The sequence below is a fragment of the Alligator sinensis genome, unplaced genomic scaffold (assembly GCF_000455745.1).
Source record: "Alligator sinensis unplaced genomic scaffold, ASM45574v1 scaffold1295_1, whole genome shotgun sequence".
Lineage (NCBI taxonomy): Eukaryota > Metazoa > Chordata > Crocodylia > Alligatoridae > Alligator > Alligator sinensis.
The window spans coordinates 2,701,527-2,713,469 of record NW_005841880.1 but is presented as its reverse complement, the minus strand read 5'-3'; the positions used below and the strand labels follow the sequence as shown (position 1 = coordinate 2,713,469).

Here is an 11,943-nt window from a genome sequence, read left to right as displayed (position 1 = left end):
TGCTGTATGGGTTCTGCCATGGCAGATGAACAGGTGTTGCTCGCCTTCACTGGGCAGATTTGTGGCTCTTGCCATGTGGGGTCGGTTCCCCTTTCTCCACGGGTACACGCTGCTCTTACATTTTTGCCGGGTGTTAACATATTTTTAACCTCCAACGTGGAGCAGGAAATGATCCTACGTCAGTCCAATTCAGCAGGCAGAGCTCTGCAAGCACTCTAGCACCATGCACAACCTCAGCAAACTCCACGATCCTTTTCTATTGCTGCAGTGCTTGCTTCAATCACACCGGCGTGCCGACATCCTGCAACCTGACTTCCAAATCCCAGCTGAGCAGAGAGATGGCCCAAGGCAGCTGCTGGGGTACAATCAAAAACACATGCATACAACTTGCTGAAATACTACCGGGCGCGCGGGTAGCCTAACCTGCCTTGTTTTCCAGGGAGGTTACAAAAATCCCTGAGTAGGCTTGTCCCTTCTACCGTTTGATCAGCATTCAATGGTGCTGCCATCGCACGAAGAGAGAAATAGCACAGAGACATGAGGAGGAGCTGGAGAGAAAAGGAGTGTGGTGAGCAGGAAAACATGTTGTTTCTTAATTGAGCCGGGGGTGGTGGGGGAAGGAGGATGACATAGCCTGCAGCTCTTAGCTTATGAGAGCTCTGACTGATCTCTCTCAGGTGGGAGTCTGGTGCCACTTCTGATTGACTTTCATGCAGGAATTAATTGATAGGGAAGTGAGAAAGCAACAGCGGTGACGTGTGTATGTGTGCATACCTTTGCCATCACGCTGCACTGTGCATACGGTACAACCTGATGGATGGCCTCTTGATTGCAGCATGGTATTTATTTGCTTGCCAAATGCCACCTTCTCAGCTGACCCTGAGCAAAGGGTCTTGCATACGATGTGAAAGACCAGCTCTCCTGCTGCTGCTGGGCGCAGAGGGAGTACGTGGGAATCTTTTTAAATTAGCCGGCTCAAAGCAAATGGTTCAGGATTGGACCTCAGGGCAAGGGGGAGTAGCAGCCTACCTGCCGGATTGTCGTCTGACTCACGCTGGTGGACATCGCCGTCGACTCCGTGGAAGCCACTGGATGCTGGGTTATTTTCTAGCACCCGCTTATGGGACAGGACCCTGTTGTGCTAGTCTGTGCACACAGATCAAGGAGAAAGGCCAGAAGGGATTCCCATTCTCTGCAAAAGAGGGTGTGTAGAGAAGCCTATAACATTTAGGGAGTTAAAAGTACAGGATTGGGGTGGAAAGAGCTTGGGCCCAAGGAGCTTACAATCCACATGTAATTACAGCATGACGGGCTGCATTCATGGACTATCAGCAGCAAGAAGAGACTTTCCTTCTACACTACAGCCTGGCCGCACTGTCACTGTAACGCCAACTTTTACTAACCCGGCCACAGCAGAGTGACACAGCCATAGCACGGCATTGAGGTCTTCTCTTTGCACATGCGTGTGTACGCGCACATGAACCATGCATCTTCTCTTTTCTACCACTGGATGGTAGATTTGCAAGCATCCTATCTGCTTTGATTTCTCATAGAAAAGTAGGGCTGGGCTGTTCCTCAGGAGGCCATCTAGGCCAGCTCCCTATGCACATCCTCCCATACAAGTGCTCGTTCGACTTTTTCCATAAAGCTACACGACAGTCCTTTTGCACAGCTGAAAGGCACAAAACACCACAAGCACCCTAACTTGCCACAGGTAAAGCAGGGGACCAGGAGCACTGTCTGTCCTGCTGCTGCAAGCGTTAACACACGTGCAAGATCCAAGGGAGAGGACCATACCTGTCCCCTGCTATTGAGAAAGGCTAAAAACTCAAGTTTGTGAGTCTCTCTCAATGCTTTATCTCTTCGGTTGTAGATGAAAACTACCCATCCGGTGTGGGAAAAGGGAGAAGATGCGGTCTGCATGCGTCTGAGGAGCACAAGTATTTATTCTGATTGTAATGGGCCGTACAGCTGGAATGAGGGAAGTGGGGAAGGGAATCTAGGTTTGGTATGTGGCTTTGGAGTACTTTGGATGGGAGAAAGGGCTGTTTTACTCGAGAAAGGGTTTTTTTAATGTTTTAAAATAAGCCTTTACTGCTATTCTTGTCAAGCCCCTCTAAACCTGCTCCTGATGCCTTGTTGGAGCCGCCTGGGTGCATTTGGCCCTTAGACTAAGCAAACGTGGTACACTTTGCAGGAGCGGTCTCAGAGAGCGAGCTTCTTGTGGCAGGTTGTAGCTCTTCGTGTGCGCGTAAAGCAGAATGAGGAAGGTGGCCTGGTCTAGACAGGAGCCTCCGTGCCCTTGTAACACAGAAGTATTTGTGCCGCCAACCAAGCACTTGTCATTTCTTAAGAAATGCACGTTGCTGGTGCTTGATTATGTGCTCTGTAGCATTACCTATGTGAACAAAGAGCATGGGCTGTCCTGCACCAGGGGTATCTGACATCCGGGCCCCGAGGCTGCATATGGCCTGCTGCAGAATTCAGGGTCCTGGGACCCCGATGGATAGGGCCATTAGCAGTAGGTCCCCAGACTTGCACCGCCAGCTGAACGTGGCCCGTGCTACTGCCCGGACACAGCCCCCAGGCCTGTTTTGAATGTGGACCCCCGCTGCCATCCACACACGGACCCTCCATGGTTGCTGCTGACCCTGCAGATCCAGCCTGGGAGGTGCCCCTGTGGTCCGGATCTGGCCCAGGGCCCGGGGTGAGTTTGACACCCTTGTCCTGGAGGGTGGGAGCTTCTTTCTTGGAAAGCAGTGACTTTAGATCAGGTGGGGGCATGGGGGTAGGTGGAGAATTGCCTCCATATCAGCTCTCAGGGCCACTCCATGAGCAAAGACTTGCCAGGGCTGCTTTTTTGGAGGCATAAAGTAATCCAGCGTAGGGCAATAATCCTGAGCTTGTACACAGCTTTGTAAAAGATCTGTTACAATATTGTCTCTGCTTCTGGTGTCCACGTTTCAAGGACGCAGTGGAAATACTGGCTAAAGTTCAAACAGAGACTTCAGAAACGATCCAGGGTTGATGAGGTCCCGAGGTGGGGCCAAGCGGAGAGGTCCTCAAGCTTATCAAAAAGCTTATCACTTGCTCACTATATGGGGCATGTACAGGTGGAAGAGCTAACTCGTAGTGGGACAGCCTTTCTGCCTCGCAGACAGATGCCTGGCCAGGTCCAGCAGGTAGAAGTTGATTCAAGTCAGTCTTGAAGGAAGCAGTTTCCAGGCAATAAAGGGAACAGAACACGAGAGCAGATCACCAAGGGAAGTGGTGGGTTAGCAAACACCTGGCATCTTTAAAACATTAGATAGCTTTTGGCAATCGCTGCTGCTTTAATTCAGCTGCTGGCAGAGAGAACAGGGCACTCTGCATTGCCCTCACCATGCTCATAATACTTGCATTAAGACAATAATGCAGCCTTGCATTAAGATAATGAGCATAACTTATCTCCAGCTTCAGACAGCAACCTGCAGGAGTCGGGGAGGAAATTCTTCCCTGCTGCACAATTAGATAGATGTGTTCTGGGTTTTTGCCTTCCTCTGAAGGCCTGGGGGGGTTGGTCACAGCTGGGGACAGGCAGCTGATTCATGTGGACCAGTGCTTTGAGCAGGCACAGAAAATCCCTTAGGCACTGGTGAAGCTTGCTCGTGTGCTTGGGATCTTACTGATAGCCATGTTGGGGGTTGAGAAGAAATGCCCCTGGTCAGATCGGTAGGGGTCCTGGGGTGGTTGTCTGATGTTGCATCGGCAACCTACCTAATACAGTCCTTGCAGATACAGGCATCTCGGAGTGGCACCCTCCTATCCCTTGTTAAGGGAGACTTATAGTTTCTTGGTGGGCATTGGCCCATGATTTCCTTTTGGCACGTCCACCAGGTTTGGACCTCTCTTCATCTCTGATTACTTTAGTCTCCCGAGGACTGAATATTTTAGTCCAATCCAGATTTTTGGGGCTCAGGACTCCCTGAATCAATAGAAGTGTCCGCCTTGCAACTCTTATAGGCATACTCCGGCATGAGGGTGGGGATGTGTACTTCCTCTCAAAATACATGGCATATTTTTCTTCCTTAATTAGTGATAAAGGGAGACTTTCAAATTCATCTTGACGTATAAACCAAACTTTAAACAAGTGTCCAAAGATTTCAAGGTTCCTTGGGTGAATATGATATCTTTTATTAGACCAAGCCAAATGGTTGGAGAATAGTTATTAAGCAAGCTTTCGGGTTCAAAAAGGCTTTTTGAACCCGAAAGCTTGCTTAATAACTATTCTCCAACCATTTGGGTTGGTCTAATAAAAGATATCATATTCACCCAAGGAACCTTGTCTGCCTATGTCCTTAGACCAACACGGCTACAACTCAAACCCCTGCAAAGATTTCAAGTGTTTTTCCTGTCTGGCAAACAGATAACACATTCATCTCAAACATTTTCTTATACTGCTAACCCCAATCAGCTTCAGACCAGGCCAGTTGAAATGCTTCATCTTGATCTCGAAACTCTTCATCCTAGTTTTGCCTTTTAAAAAAAAATAAATAAATAAATCTCCTGTCAAGCAGCTCTTCTGAAAGAGTGCCAATGTGCCCCATTTTCAGGCATCTTTGTTACTTATACTAAAGAAAAGAAACCCCCCACAAACCAGCCTTGTCCCTGTGAACTCCACCCCCCGCCCCCCAATCCTACTTTTCTGAGATAAACATTAACCAGAAAAGCCCTGACTATCTTTTTCTTAGACTGCCTTGCCAGGTTTGTTAATCATGAGCAGATCTCCGTGTTCAGCCCCACTGGGAGCTGTCAAGCAAACCCTAGCTCCTCGGGGCACGGTGCAGCGGTAGGGCTTGGTGCGCAGCGCTCAGGACAGACCCCTGGGAGCGGTGACTTAGGGACAGACTTGTCTTAACCCTCTCATTGTGCAGCCACAAGCTCCCCCCCACGCTGGATAATGCAGTCGGCGCCCTACGTTCACACGAACAGGACCCATCAGGCTCATTTAGGCAAGCAGAGAAGGGGAGTGCCCATCTATACTCTACCCGTGCAGCTGCCTGCGCCTTCATCGGCCGGCTATCCCCGCCCCTGCCTGCCACCCCCTTCCACGCCAACCTCCTTCCTTTAATTACGTTGTAGGAAAGTCTCACAACTCAGCGATTCAAGGTGGCATTTGAGAGAAATGATTCCCTTTAGCATAGCTGACAGCTAATTTGTGTAAAGTTTAATTACAGCTAGCATTAATTAACTGGCAGTGTGTTGCGATACTAAAGCGAGACCATCTGTTCTTAAAACCGCCTCCCCCAAATTTCAGCCCTAATAATTTTGTTGCCGAGGAGGTTGTTACATTGGACACAACATAACCGCGACCACGGTGGGAGGAGTTCATCCATCATAGTAGCTGGAGGGTGCAGTGCCGCGGGATGAATCATCACCTGCTCGGCCTGCTATCACGTAGGAATCAGCTTTCGATAACATGGATTCATTACGCCTCTTAACACTCCTCTCCGGCATTCGTTCGGGAAGGTTTCCCTGCAAGATCATCCATCACGCGTTACCCGGCGTTGGGTGTGTACAGCGCTCTCTCTTATTTTCTTGCACCGTTTGGGCGTTAGCACCGAAGGAAATGCCAGGGACCCACCTGGCATGCCTCTTTCTCTCTTGCATGCTGCATCTGGAAATCACAGGCTTTGCTTTCAGAGGCAGGAGCCCTCTTTGTGCTCAGGCATGTGTGGATAGGTGCAAGAGGGTGCATTTGTTCCTCTTACAAACCTCAGCACAGAGGGCATGCCGTGGCTGGGCCTGGAGCATATGATGGCACTGCAGGATGGACGGCAGTCAGGGGCTTGAGTGACTCCTGCTGTAGCCCAGTGTCTAAAGAAGGAAAAGGTTTAATCCTGCTCTGTCATCTCTCCCAGTGTCCTCACCTGCCCTCCTTCCCCTCCCCAGCCACGGCGCACACTCCCATCGTGCTGGTGCAGATGCCTAAGCCCTGATTTTCTGTGCACAAAGTGCAAGGCAACAGTGCGATTGGATTAGGAGTGTTTTGCACCTGCTTTGCACGAATGTGCTTGGCTGCCGACCGTTCAGAGCGATGGGAAATCTGGTCCCTACTAGAGCAGTTGCTGTTTACACCTGTGTGGCATGGCTAGCACCAAGGGAAGTCATGGCTGGATTGGGGACTTGCACTGGTGCAGGTACAGTAGTAGCTGTATTTCCAGTGGAGAGAAGTCCTGCACCTCCCACTCTCCTGGGAGGTGGACTTGAAATGCAGCTGGTACCTGGCTTTCACACCCACCAGTGCGTGGGCAGAGTGGGCCAGGGTTATAAAGACAAAGACTTGTTAGAAGGGCCCGAGGGACACTGGGATTTAGGTACACACATTTTATTTAATAGATATATTTTAACCTGCCGTATAGCTTTCCAAGAGCAGCAGATCTGGGCCCAGCGTCCTGGACAGCGGTGGTGTTTAGCCTGCTGGTTCAAGGCATATTCAGCCCCCATTTGACTACATGAACGCTGAGATCAACCTTTCTCTAATTTGTCAGCGATCCCTTCTGGTCGAGGAGGATCATTCCTATGGATTAAATAAAGGGTTATAATTACGATGCAGTAGACTAAAGTGAATAAGCAACAACCCAGTACTCTTCCCCCCACCTTGAACAGGGTGAAATGGAGAACAGGACAAAGTTATGTAAGTCAAAGATCTGCTTTGGTCCCACTCTCAGAAACTAACCCTGGAGTGCAGGTGCTTTGATCTATTCATCAAAATCCAGATGAAAAATAAATGCGCGTCCAGCAGTGAGATAATCCAGACCTGAAGGCTCCCAGCCAGCCCCACCTTGTTTCAGGACTTTGAACTGAACTATGTGATGGGTGGTGGGAAGGAATTCCTCTGGCCAAGCTGTTCTCTCCCAGTTGCTGGCTCGCAGAACTTGACTGGGTTTAATAGACCTGACATCCCGACATCCTGACCTTTGAGGGAGTTTGAATTCGAGCCTCAGCCCTGGATTTCACCTGGCTGGGACCTCAAGTATTGAGCTCTGGTTGTGAGTCTCGGTGTGGGTCTTTTTATTTTTTAAAAGAGATTTGTTTCTTGTCTAAGATTGGGGTTCTCTGATGGACCCCACATGCACAGTTTAAAGGGCTGGGGAAGCCAACTCCAGCAGGCCATTTCTGCTGCAGTGTGAAAGGGGAACTGGCAGACTTCTCTGCCTCCAGCGGAGGAACAAGACAGGATGGCTCAGTGGTTAGGCCTGTGGCTTGAGACCTGGGTGGCATTCTTGGTTCTGATGCACATCTAGTTAAATAAAACTTGCCTGATCTTGCAACTGCTTTCCCCAAGCTAACTATTGTAGGTTAGTCAAGCCAAGTTAAAGCATCTTGTCTTTCCTTTTCTTTGCACTGTAGTGATGCTCCAAGTTGTTGCCTGCACTGAACAATCCTGGAAGAGGCAGTGGACTGCACCATAATGCAAAAGGTAAGTGATTAGAAGGCATTGGCCTGAACTCCACGGGTTGCTGTACAAGAACACGGGTTGCTGTTTCCTTGAGGTACTACAAAATTCTCATTGGTACTTGCATTTCCTTAGAGTTCACCAGCGGCTTTGTACATGCCAGGTTTTTTGCCCTTTCATGCACTGCAACTGCACATCTCTTTGCATGAGTGGGATTTCTGGATGCTTTAAAAGTCTTTCTTGTCCATTCAAGTAAAACTCCTGGAACAAAGTTTAGTTTGGTTTGCTGGGAATTAAAGCGTCGCACCCATGGATTTGTTGCATGGAAACACAAAGGCACTCAAAGACGTGTAATGAATGAGCCTCTTTGTCCATCAGATGGCTGCGACTTTTTTGTAGTTCACCCCTTCGAATTGCTTTCGCTTTCGAATTGCTTCTGCTTTTTTTTTTTTTTCCTTGTGCGGTTTTCCAGCTCCTTGCAGCATGGGGCATGGAGTACGGGGTAGGGGGGCCTGAGCTAGGGGGGCAGCGCTGCACTGTCCTATTCTTCTGCGGCACCAGCTGGAGACCGGGCTTAATTCATTCAAAAACCTAGTGCATGCACACACTGGTGCGACACTCCAAAATAACCAAGTTTAAATTTTATAAACCTGTTCAATTTAATGAGGACTAAGACTCATGGTGCGTACAGATGCCTCAGGTCCCCAGAAGCTGGTGCCCATTCCCCATGATGGCCAGTGGAAACTTGGCATTGAAACACTTTTGCAGAATGCACAGCTGTACATGGTTCTGATGTTGGCTCCTACTCTGTGTTGTATCATGTGGCTAAATGACAGAAATCTCAATCTTTCCCCTTGTATCACTCCTTGAAGTATAGTAAATGTGTACAAAAGCACTTGGTAAAGGGCTCAGTGTTTCCCTGGTATGTTTGGGGGGGGGTTACCAATGGATAGCACCAGAACGAATCAACTGTGTGTCATAGTCTCCATGGTGCTTACTGAATGGAGAATCTCCTCTAGTTCAAACAGCTTTTGAAGCAGGTGGAGCTGAATTCTGCCCGGGTTGCCTTTGAGAAGTTCTGTATAGACTCAGTGCAACAAAACACCTGTGCTGTCCTATGTGACCCTGCTCTTGTCAAAGTGTCGATATTAATGCAGAAAAATACAGCTCCTAGCCAAGAGTGTGGCAGAGCTGGAAGACACTGCAGGCACAAGAGTCAGCTTTCATATTAGAACTTGTTAACTGGGTTATTTAAAGACTGAGGGGAAGAGTTGGAACAAGACGTGCTCTAGAAAATAGACCCAAGTGGTGAGCACAGCAGTTACGGAGCACTTGGAGAGCTGATAAGATGAGACAGACCAGAACGCAAGTCTGAATCAGAGGAGATGTCTTCATTCGAGGAACTCCAGAAAAACCTCAGATTCAGTGCTTCCTGGTGGGATCTCACGGGTCCGGGGCTTGGATAAGAATGAATTCTCTGACGGAAAACAGGGGAGAGATGATGAGGCATTTGTATTGTGTCTAAGGGCCCTGGATAAATCAGATTATATACTTAAATACTTAGTAAAATATAGTTTCTGCCCCGTAGAGCTTTCAGTCTATTGATAATCTCTCAGGGATTTTGGTATGCATGGGATACATTGCTCTCCAATGCTGCCCTAACGTTTTTCACACCATAAATATTTGAGATGCTTTGAGCTGGAAGTGCCTGGCTCCTGCATTGGCTAACAAGGGTACTGTTGTTGCAAAGTCCAGGGGAGACAGTTTCCCACAGCCTGCTGAAGTGTTTCGGCTGTTCGCTGGGGCCTGCAGCTGGAAGGAAGATGCATGGAGGTATCTTCTCTGCAGCTGGAGGGAAGATGCATGCAGATATGTTCTCTGCAGCTGGAAGGAAGGTGCATGGAGGAAGGGGCATGGAGGTATCTTCTCTGCAGCTGGAAGGAAAGTGCATGGAGGAAGGGGCATGGAGGTATCTTCTCGGCAGCTGGAAGGAAGATGAAGGGAGGTATCTTCTCTGCAGCTGGAAGGAAAGTGCATGGAGGAAGGGGCATGGAGGTATCTTCTCGGCAGCTGGAAGGAAGATGAAGGGAGGTATCTTCTCTGCAGCTGGAAGGAAAGTGCATGGAGGAAGGGGCATGGAGGTATCTTCTCGGCAGCTGGAAGGAAGATGAAGGGAGGTATCTTCTCTGCAGCTGGAAGGAAAGTGCATGGAGGAAGGGGCATGGAGGTATCTTCTCGGCAGCTGGAAGGAAGATGAAGGGAGGTATCTTCTCTGCAGCTGGAAGGAAAGTGCATGGAGGAAGGGGCATGGAGGTATCTTCTCGGCAGCTGGAAGGAAGATGAAGGGAGGTATCTTCTCTGCAGCTGGAAGGAAAGTGCATGGAGGAAGGGGCATGGAGGTATCTTCTCGGCAGCTGGAAGGAAGATGAAGGGAGGTATCTTCTCTGCAGCTGGAAGGAAAGTGCATGGAGGAAGGGGCATGGAGGTATCTTCTCGGCAGCTGGAAGGAAGATGAAGGGAGGTATCTTCTCTGCAGCTGGAAGGAAAGTGCATGGAGGAAGGGGCATGGAGGTATCTTCTCGGCAGCTGGAAGGAAGATGAAGGGAGGTATCTTCTCTGCAGCTGGAAGGAAAGTGCATGGAGGAAGGGGCATGGAGGTATCTTCTCGGCAGCTGGAAGGAAGATGAAGGGAGGTATCTTCTCTGCAGCTGGAAGGAAAGTGCATGGAGGAAGGGGCATGGAGGTATCTTCTCGGCAGCTGGAAGGAAGATGAAGGGAGGTATCTTCTCTGCAGCTGGAAGGAAAGTGCATGGAGGAAGGGGCATGGAGGTATCTTCTCGGCAGCTGGAAGGAAGATGAAGGGAGGTATCTTCTCTGCAGCTGGAAGGAAAGTGCATGGAGGAAGGGGCATGGAGGTATCTTCTCGGCAGCTGGAAGGAAGATGAAGGGAGGTATCTTCTCTGCAGCTGGAAGGAAAGTGCATGGAGGAAGGGGCATGGAGGTATCTTCTCGGCAGCTGGAAGGAAGATGCATGGAGGTATCTTCTCTGAAGCTGGAAGGAAGATGAATGGAGGTATCTTCTCTGCAGCTGGAAGGAAGGTGCATGCAGGTGACTGGCTGTATCTGTCCCCTGATGAGCTGAAGAGCCAGGTCAAAGGGTGCCTTGATAACAGTGGCCCAAACTAAGGGGAGTGGAACCGGAGCTGAGAGGCACCCTTGGGGCTCGGGGGTCAGAATTGCTTCTGCCACCTGCAGCATGGATCCTTCCACAGGTTCCCTCTACAGAGGAACATAGTCCACGCAAGTCTGACTGTTATAGGGGAGGCTGAAAGACAAGGCAGTCCAAACCACTCTTGGCAGGGTTAAATGTGGCAGATATTTAATGCCCCCATTCTCACATGGGGGGCATTAGAGCTTCATGCAGGGGAGGGCGTTCATAGTAGTAGTAGGACCCTTTTTCAGGGGTGAGCATTGGGAGGTTGTTCGGGAAGGGTTGGATAGTGGGAGCAACTGGGGCCAGGGTGGATGCGGGGGACTGGAGTAACGGGTGCTCATCTCATCCTGAAGGAGCTGGAGAATATTGAATTTCCACCCCGGGGACATGTTGCTACCACCCAAAGGGGACTGGTGTAACTGGTGCTACGGTGCCCTGTGGGGCTCCTGTAAACATGTCTAGGACTACGGCAGTGGATCTCAGCCTGCTCAGCTTCCTTAGGGAATGTCCTTTTGCATTCATCACAGCTACAGCCTGTCTCTTCAGTGGCTTGCAGAAAAGATGCCAGGGCCCCAGAGAAGAGCGATGTCAAAGGCTCTGGTAGTAACTCAGCATTTCTGCCTCGCCCCCATCTCCCCTCCGGCATGCACACACAATGTACTGCTGCAAATGTTCCTGAGCCCACTTCATTCACAAAGTGGACGTGCCTGCATCTGCTTGCAAGCATCTGATTACATCAGGAAAGTGCCCACTGCCTGACCCCTGCAAGAATGCCAGCCCAATAGAGATAAAAGGCTTTTTAGAGGATTGATTCAATATTGTTTTTGAACTCTTTCCCAGTACCTGGGAAATGATGGTTCACTTATCAATGACAGCGCTCTGGATGCCTGGTGATCTGAGTGGGACTGCGCACTGAATAGATGCTGGCTGGGAAGACTGCGTCCAAGAGCCTGGGCCAGCCCAGCGTACCACGTAGCATAACCATAATGTAACTCCCCTTTGTCAGCAGATGCTGAAAGACTGTGATGCAGGGAAGGTCTGCAGCAGGATACAGCGCTCCAGGGCTGGCACGTGGGGTGGGTGGCATGGGCAACTGAGACTGATCCTAGGGCTTTTCATCTTGAAAGATGCCTGGTCCCTCCCCATCACGACCCAAAATTGGGGGGCAGGAATTACATCCTGCCACCCTAGTGTGCAATGTGGTGTTCAGCTTTCTTTTCATGCCCACCCCGTCGTAGAGAGATGGACCCTGCCTCCTTTTGCCCCAAGCTGCCAGCCTCCAAACAAGCCC

General features: G+C 49.9%; 1 long non-coding RNA gene across 2 annotated transcripts in view; it reads left to right on the top strand.

Moving 5' to 3' along the window:
- LOC102367747 overlaps positions 1–11,943 on the top strand; it is a 115,025-nt gene that overhangs the window by 49,863 nt on the left and 53,219 nt on the right. For both annotated transcript variants that reach the window (XR_323105.1, XR_323104.1), the window contains exon 4: positions 7,393–7,462. This is a non-coding gene — a long non-coding RNA (uncharacterized LOC102367747). The remainder of the gene's footprint in view (positions 1–7,392; positions 7,463–11,943) is intronic.